The sequence below is a fragment of the Choristoneura fumiferana genome, chromosome 8 (genome assembly GCF_025370935.1).
Source record: "Choristoneura fumiferana chromosome 8, NRCan_CFum_1, whole genome shotgun sequence".
NCBI lineage: Eukaryota > Metazoa > Arthropoda > Insecta > Lepidoptera > Tortricidae > Choristoneura > Choristoneura fumiferana.
This window is the reverse complement of record NC_133479.1, coordinates 9396889-9406678: the sequence shown is the minus strand read 5'-3', so window position 1 is coordinate 9406678 and position 9790 is coordinate 9396889. Positions and strand designations below refer to the sequence as shown.

Below are 9790 nucleotides of genomic sequence, written 5' to 3'. Positions count from 1 at the left end.
GCGGGCGGCGCGCGTGTTGTCGCGCACGCGCAGCGTCACGCCCCGCACGCGCCGCTCGCGTGCAGGTCCAGCGCCAGCGACGACTGCGACCGCACTCCGACTCCGCTGCGCTCGCGCTGTGATACTAATTATCGTTAACACGAAAGGGTTTCACACAAACAATACGTATTTAAAAAATGGAAATGTTAACATACCTAGGTACCTATGTATTTCTTTTCGTTTCCTTCGTGCGCTACTTTTGCGCTCACGAGTTTTAAGTTTTTTTTTTCTTTTACTCGGCTGTGTGGCAAACGAGCAAGTGGGTCTCCTGATGGTAATAGATCACCACCGCCCATAAACATCTGCAACACCAGAGGTATTGCAGATGCGTTGCCAACCTAGAGGCCTGAGATGGGATAGGGATACCTCAAGTGCCAGTAATTTCACCGGCTGTCTTACTCTCCACGCCGAAGCAGTGCTTGTGCTTCACGGCAGTATTAGCGAGCAAGATGGTGGAAGATGGGATGGATGGGTGATGGATGGTGGTTTTCATAAAATTCATGAATTTTAGTAATACTTAATAGGGTCTTTAATTATCTAAGTTAATAAGGGGCATGTATTACTTTGACCCTACCAAAAAGTACGTATCCGAAAATACGCACTACTTACTTATCATGTTTTTAAACCTTTTACAAAAATAAATATTATTACTAGTTGTTGTCCGCAACTTCGATTTGAAAAATCCGATTACCGCTATCCCACGCGAACTATGCAATTTTTCGGGATAAAAAGTATCCTATGTGTTAATCCAGGTTATAAACTATCTGTTTGCCAACTTTCATCCAAATCTGTCGATCAATCATAACAACATGATTGAATAACAAATTTCGAATATTTGAATACTCGTATTCTCACAAAAATTTCTCAATAATTTAAGCAGGATATGATAGGTTCTATTTTATTACCTCATTTATTTACTCTAAAAAGTCTTGTAACTCCTAAACTAAAACTCGTGAAACCAAAGGCATATCTCTTACTACCTGGCGTACTATTCTTGGGCAATCGCCTCTCCTTTCTCTTTCAACAAATTCATGTAAATAACCCGTAGGCAAGGGTCTCTCAAGTGCTAATTAGAAACATTTGGCATGCATCTGAAACTTCATATTTGTAATAACTTTAAATTATCGAATTTATTATCATCATGCTACCGTCATACATAACCATAACATCTAAGATTCTGTTAGGGGTACTTACCGATGAAATTGCTACATTTATTTTGGATCACACCATGCTATAAACTATAAGCAAATAAGCATTAAAGTTATTTTATAATAGGCTTCTAAGTGAAAGCTATAGCAACAGGACACATGGAAGATAGTGCATTGCAACGTACCGTTTACCACCGATGAAGCACTTTTCCAAACACAAATTTAAATTTACTTTAAAAATATCTCTAACGGTGCTAGGTTTTACTTCTTATGTTTTTGAGTTCTACATACATTGTTTGATTTACTCTACTTCGTTTTGTATGTTATGGACCTAGTGATTAATAAGGGCATTATAAATAATAACAAGCTACACCGGGCAGTGATAATTATTATCTTAACTTCATTATTTATCATTTTCATATTCTACATGATCGTTGGGCAATTTGATTACAACTGATTTTTGGCCAACTAAGTCTGATTCAATCAACTGCGGTCAACAACTGCGACAGGAATTGAATTCAACCATTATAGATAACTTACTAGGTTAGCTGGAAGAGACTCCTTTTTAGTATTTTTATTTAAGTGCAATAAAGAGAGTTGACATACATACATACGTACTTTACAGATTTTGCTAGATATTTAATTATATAGGTAAATGCATCTATAAAACGAAAATTTTTATGTCGAAATTAGAAATAATAGTAATGAAGCACATATTTTTATTACTCTGCCCAATAGGTGATAGACATTATGTATAATGAACTAAAAGAATTTCCTTGCTCACCCGCGACCTTACGATATTATGCAAAATATGCGTGTTCATGCAGTTCCTCCACCTCCACACTGTAAGAATAAACACAAATCACACAAACCCATCTATCACCACCACCACTCTACACTGACGCGTTTCGAACTCAACCAGAGCTCATCTTCAGAGTGACACAACCGTACACCATGCTATCAGTTGTTAGACTAACGAACTTGTAACGAACCACAACCACCGTTTTAATTTGTCACTGTAACTCCCCAAGTACCAACATATGTTTTATGAAACAAAACAAAACTACCCACAAATTATTAATACATTTTTTAACCGTCCTTCAAAACTACCTAACTACCTTGATTTTTACGATAGCTATATCGTAAGGTCGTGGGTGAGCAAGGAAATTCTTTTAGTTCATTGATATGGACCTCCGCAAAGTAACGCCTGATTCAATAAATTATTATGTATAATGCCCGGGCAATTTAATGATTTCAATAGTTATTAACAAATTGCCATTTCATCTTGGTCATTATTCATACATAATGCCCGGAATTATGAAAAAATCGGCCTAGAGCGTGTCGGACACGCCCAGAACAGGGTTCCGTAGCAATTAAAAAAAAATCAAGTAATATTTTTCTAAGGATTTCGTATTGTGTACGGAATCTTCCAAGTTTAGGTATGTTTATACCTTAGGCTGCTATTTACTCTTGAACTATTAATAATTCTCAAGCAATCTTAGCCGCTATAGTTTTCCTTGTAAATTTGATATGTACTACCATTCTCCATATTTTCAAATTTTTCCACCCAACAGTTTAGATTTCAGAGGGGGGGACGCTCGATTTTAATGAAAATTTGCGTTTTAAAGTTGAATATTCGCAAACAGATCACTGAATAGAAAAATCGTCTTAGCAACCCCCAATGGTTAAATTAATTAAAAGACCTATCCAATGATATCCCATACTAAAGGGTTAAGTACTAGAGAAAAAAAACACCCCCACTTCACATCTTTGGGAGGTACGCAAAAAAATTTTGCTACTGTCGACGTGACTGATATTGTATATTCATGCGAAATTACAGCTTTCAAACGGTCTCTGAGCTTAGCGGGGACAGACAGACAGACAGACGGACAGACATGGCGAATACAACGGAACCTAAAAATGTCAGTTTTATCACTTGGTCCACAACATATACAAATTAATTTACTTGAGCGCATTTTAGTTCAAGGCATCGTTAACGTTCATCGATCACGCTTTGAAGTTACGCTACAGTGAGGGCTCCGATGAGCAATCCGCGGCGGACGTTTTTCTAAAGATTTAAAAGAGGCTTTGATGCTGGTTCTGTTTGTGTATACTGCATCATCGGTGTAAACGTTCAAGCTTTCCCGTGTTATAATTCAGACGCTATATAGCTTGAGCTCTGGGACAGTTACACGGCTATAGTCCCTAGGTATAGGTAAGTTTAAAAAAAAATGTGGCTCTATGCATTGGGAGACAATTTTGACAATGTCGAATAAATGACTCGGCGGTTGCTCGCTAAAAACCCCAGAAAATATAATTAATAGGTGATGATCGATGTTAGTGCACAATGATAAGGTACATTTTCAATCCCTCATATATATCATATGCTACCACAATAGTTGTTATTATGTAATGTGTTGAAATCTTTTGTATTTTTGTTGCAGATGGTGGTTGTTATCTCACCTAAAACTTGCAGCATTACCTCGACATTGGCAGAATCATCAAAAAGCTGATGGGGCCACCTTTTCCCAAATCTGACTTGAAGTGAATCCCCCCATATAATTTCGCAGTTTTTCTTCCCCCTATTTAATAAAACTTATAAGTGCTACTACAATTCTACATAATTGTCACTTTTTTGTATGAGAAACTTAACAATTATTTAAACTTTTATTAAATAGGGGCAGAAAGGTGTCAAAGGGCTCAAACTATGTTGCCTGAATTAGTACCTGACGGCAGAATGCGGGGGCTCGTCCACGGAGAGTGCGTAGCGGCGCAGCGGGCGGCGCAGCGCGGTCACGGGCACGGCGCGCGCGCCGCCGCCGCGCAGGTCGGGCGCCGAGCCGAACCGCGCGCGCGACCGCGAGCCGCCTCTGCCACACACACTACCCTACTATGATGGGCTTTAATGCTCTAGGACGGGACGACGCGGACTGGGAAGCAACAGAACTGGGGCAGTGGGCATCATGAGGGGCTGTTAGCTTTACTTGGCTGTTTATAAATTACGTGGCTATTCTTTGTCATTCTTGGTTATTTCGTAGAAGTATGGATTTCATTGCTAAGCGGATTGATTTAGGTATTTAGGTACAGCCCACGGCAAATATACGCATGAAGCTCAAAATTATTTTTCACAGACTGTTTTAAATTATTCTTTTGACAAAGAGCCGTTATCGGTAGGTTGTTAAACATTGAATGATTTTGAATGAAAATTAAAGATTGACGCAACTACTGGATAAGAACCAGTTACAACGCCATCTTCTAAAAAAAAAACGCAATTCTCAATTCTCGCTTGCTAATATTACGGAATCTAATTTACAAAAATTACATGATCCCACGTAGTTCATCCACAGCCTTTTAACTAATGGTAAATCGAAATACCCGCCGCTCAAACTACAGACGTACTTAGTGGAATGCGGAGGGCGGTGTCGGAAGACCGGCGCGAGCGGAAGTGAGTGCGGCAGCGGCAGGACATGCGGTAGTCTGTAGACGCCGAGCTGGTCAAGCCGGGCGGGCGCGCAGGGCCGCGGCGCGGCACCGGCCGCGGCAGCGCCTGCGGCCGCGCTGGCGTCACCTGGCATTCAAATTGATCCGTTTTCCGTTATCGAACGACCTGTTTCACTGCATATATCCGTGTGTGTCCGTTGGGAGGGGAGGGCTATCATTTCCCAAAATCGTTATTTCCTAGTAGTAAAATTTTCATTCGCGTTTTTTCCCAAATGCTTTTTTTCCCAATATGCTTTTTTACTGAAGCTTATTTTCACAGTAGCGTTTTTTCCCAATCAGAGTCGACACAGAAACGTAGGTTGGGTTTAGGTTACGTTAAGTTTCCATTGGCCCGAAGGGCCAAAACTACACAGAACTAGGAGCTCCGCGGTCGACACTGATTTGTAAAAAACGCTACTATGAAAATAAGCTTTAGTAAAGAAACATATTGGGAAAAAGAGAGAATGGAAATTTTACTACTAGGAAATAACGAATTTGTCAAAAATATCGCCATACTCCGTTTGGATCGTGCTGTTCTAACATTAGTAAATAAGAAAGCTCATCTCATAGGGTAATTGTCACCATTCATCGAAAATTCCAAAACAATTCCAATATAAAACACTGCATTTTAATTCTCGAACTGCCTATTGGAATAGACAAAATAATTTCCCTTTATTGAGTGCAGAGTGCCTCGATAAGGTGCGTCTCATACAAATAAAATAAATAAATGCACATTGTAACACCAATACCTATGGTTGAAGCTTTTAATGCCACTCCTTTCTCTCTCATTCATCTTATTACCAATTAAAAAACTACATGTCAATCATCTACAGCAGGGTTTCTCAAACTTATGGCTCCACGTACCCCTGTTAAAGTTTCTAGACGACAGTGAACCCCTACCCCTCCCCCCCCCAAAGATAGTAATAAAATTGGCTGTTGGAGAAACTAAGTTTATTTTTATTTCAATCATCATTATAATATAATGTATATTATTTATTTCAATAAAAGGTAACAAATATAGGTAAGAATCATCTTGCCAACGAAAATACAAACTGAAACAAACAACAACAAATAAGTAACAAATTTGGAGTTGAAATAAAAAATACAAAAAGACTCCAAAAACCAATCTTAATCATCTTGCCAGTCTTGCAGCCACCATCACGTAAACCTTGTCGCGAACCCCCTACCGTCGAATAGCGAACCCCTAGGGGTTCGCGTACCCCACTTTGTGAAACCCTGATCTACAGCGCCGGCCCTGCAGGGCTACTACGAAACTCGAAACTCGAAGTTCGTGTCGTGCGGTCCCTCTGACACTTATACTATTTAATACGAGAGCGAGAGGGACGGTACGATACGAACTTCGAGTTTCGAGTTTCTTAGTAGCCCTTCTCGGGTAGATCAAGAGCAGCGATCGCTCTAGGCGCCAAATGGCAAAGGACGCCACTTTCCTGTTGCCGGTGCAAAAATAATAATATGGCGCCTTTGACAGGCGCGGAAGTGGTGTAGACTATCTCGCTCTACTTTAATCAAAGGCTAGTGCCGACGCTGACATATATTAATCAAATCACGTAAGTACTTATAACAAGTTTTGGTTATTGTTCACTAGCTCTACCTATACCTATATCTATTTACTTACGCATAACATTACTTATCTAGTTTTAGTAGGTAATTGGTAAGTACCAAGGGCAGTACCTTCGCGGCACTGTCGCGAGCTTCAAACGTCATTACGCACGCTGCAACCACTATGAAACCTGTAACGAATAAACCAGAAGTGAAGTTTATACCGGAAAGGCCCTTTAACAGGAGCAAATTATTAACACGATTACTTTTCAAACTAAACAACATTAGTTAAACGACTTTTAAAATAATTCAGTCTAGATTTTTCCTTTTTAGGGTTCCGTACCTCGAAAAGAAAAAACGGAATCCTTATAGGAGCACTTTGTTGTCCGTCCGTCTGTCCGTCTGTCAAGACCCTTTTTAAGGAGCGCGTGGAGGTATCAAGCTGAAAATGTCAAATACTCAGGTCTACTGTCTCTTAAAGCTGAGAAAAAATCAAACTTTAAGCCAACGCAATCAAAAGAAACACCTGTTTATGCCGCAAATTTCCGCAAATTTTCGAAACTCGCAAGGGAAACAAAATCTATAGGGTACTTCCCATGAACTCAGAATCTTGAAATTTGGTAATAAGCAACGTCTTATAGAACAGACAAAGAAAAATTGCGAAAACCGTAAATTTTTAGTTACATCATATAATAAAAATATATATATATATATAATATATTCTTATACGACTGGAAGGCAAACGAGCAAGTGGTCTCCTGATGGTAAGAGATCACCACCGCCCATAAACATCTGCAACACCAGGGGTATTGCAGACGCGCTGCCAACCTAGAGGCCTAAGATGGGATACCTCACGTGCCAGTAATTTCACCGGCTGTCTTACTCTCCACGCCGAAACACAACAATGCAAGCACTGCTGCTTCACGGAAGGATTAGCGAGCAAGATGGTGGTAGCAATCCGGGCGGACCTTGCACAAGGTCCTACCACCTGCAAAACATATACAAAATTTATACGGAACCCTCGGTGAAAGAGTCCGAATCCGGTGGGAATTACGCAATTTTCTGGAATAAAACCGGCCAAGAGAGTGTCGGACACGCCCAAAATAGGGTTCCGTAGCCAATACGAAAAAATTAAGTATTTTTCTAAGGATTTCGTTTTTTATACGGAATCTTCGAAGTTTAGGTATATTTTATAAAATAGTGTGGGCTATTGTTGGATAGGTTTTTTAAAACCATTAGGGGTTTTGCTTAGACGATTTTTCGATTCATTGATTTTTTTGCGAAATATTCAACTTTAAAGTGCAAATTTTCATTAAAATCGAGCGTCTCCCCCCCCTCTAAAATCTAAACCGGTGGGTGGAAATTTTTAAAAAAATTCAGGATGGTAGGAAGTATATCAAACTTTCAAGGAAAACTATAACGGCTAAGTTTGCTTGAGAATTATCAGTAGTTTGACTCTTAAATAGCAGCCTAAGGTATAAAATATACCTAAACTTGGAAGATTCCGTATAAAATACGAAATCCTCAAAAAATATTACATAATTTTTTCGTAATGGCTATGGAACCCTATTTTGGGCGTGTCCGACACGCTCTTGGCCGGTTTTTCTATATTAATATTTTGTGTGGTATGTGTAACTAGTTGTGTGGAAACTGAGAAAACTTCATAAAAAATAAAAAATTAATATGGTGTGTGTGTTTTACTGTGCAGGACAACATCGTGAGGAAACTTGCACACATCGGCGAAGCACTTCAATGGTGTGTGTGAAGTTCCTAATCCGCACTGGGCCCGCGTAGGAACTACGGCCCAAGCCCTCTCATTGTGAGAGGAGGACTTGTGCCCAGCAGTGGGACATATATAGGCTGGGATGATGATATAAAAAAATCAAATTCTATGAAACAAACATATTATTATCTTTTATTGCTTATAAATTTGTATGGAACCGTACGCGAAAATAACCTTCGCTAACTCGCGCGGCTGCACAGCGCGGGCACCACACCGCCACACGGCGTGCTATTTTCAATCACAGATATAGATAATAGAGCAGAGCCCCGCCTCACGCAACGCTGCTCTACTCTATTAGATGGCACGAAACAAGCACGCTGCGCGGGCACCAAGCCGTGCACCCTTGTGTTGTGAGTTAGCGGAGGCCCTTTAGACATAGTAAACTTTAGATTCGCACTTGACCGGTTTTCTTTTATGTATTTTTAGTGCTGGTAACCTCCGAATCCCATGACGATGGGGCCGGCGTAGGACAGGTTGTTGAGGTGGAACCCGCGGGCCTCGTCCTTCACCGACACAGTTGCGTTGCCGCGCACCTCCTCGTCCACCGACAGCGTGTCTGCGTAGTACCCTGGAACACAACACCAGTTCATGAATATACAATGGTATTCTCTCGGAAACGTTTTCGAACAAAACAAATAGAGACGGCATCGCATTGTTGACGACATGGTGCTGCTCAGCCCCTCAGTCAGCGCATTAGAATTACTGTTGAACATTTGTGAGACGTATTCTGTGATCCATGGACTTAAGTATAACGCGTCGAAAAGTGAGCTTTGCATATCGAAAATACAAACTGAGACATGGATGCACAGAAAAACCAGAAAAAGAGACCAGCGCTGGGAATCGAACCCAGGTCCTCAGCAATCCGTGCTGCGTGCTATAACCCCTACACCACCGCTGGACAGGAATCTAGCCACGAATTTTTCCTATGCATACATATTTCAGGTTGCTTATTTCTACTACGCTACTTATGCAGCAGCACTAGCGACATCTATGTTCCGCTCTCATCGAGAGACGTCACACTCTTTCGGAACCAACCGCTCACCCAGACAAGAGATGTCGCTACTAAGCAATCAAATTATGATTGGTTTTTTGGAGTCTTTTTGTATTTTTTATTTCAACTCCAAATTTGTTACTTTTACGGGTATCCCGTGAAACCATATCGAAAATACAAACTGAAACATGGATGCACAGAAAAACCAGAAAAAGAGACCAGCGCTGGGGCGCGCTGGGGAGCTCTTGCAATTTAAAGCGGGTAACAAGAGTTACACAATGCACCCAGTTACGCTTTGCGGTACTCCTTTAATAATAATAATAATTATTATTATTATTATTATTTTATTTTCAGACCAGGTCCATTTAAAAGAGTAGACAAGTTCAAATACCTGGGTCACTGGGTCACGGAGAGTATGTCGGATGTCCAGGACATTAAGAGGGAGCGCCGCGCTCTGTGTGTGCGTTGTAATGTGTTGGCCCGTAGATTCGCACGTTGTAGTAATGAAGTTAAGATCACATTGCTTAAAGCTTACTGTCAGACCTTCTACACGTGCGGTCTGTGAGCTAACTTCACGCGGCGAGTATATGTGGGGTGCTGCGTGTCCAATATAACGATGCGTTCAGGAGGTTGCTCGGGCTGCGGCGATACTGCAGCGCTTCGGCAATGTTTGCAGAAGCGCAAACAGATTGCTTTCTGACAATCATGAGGAAAAGAGTTACATCTTTAACCAATCGGCTTCGCCACAGCTCAAACAGCACCCTGAGCGTGCTGGCGCAGCGCTGGGAC

At 40.9% G+C, this 9790-nt stretch overlaps 1 pseudogene; it reads right to left on the bottom strand.

The window, feature by feature from the left end:
- The window catches only part of LOC141430428 (uncharacterized), a 30081-nt pseudogene that overhangs the window by 643 nt on the left and 19648 nt on the right, over positions 1 to 9790 (bottom strand).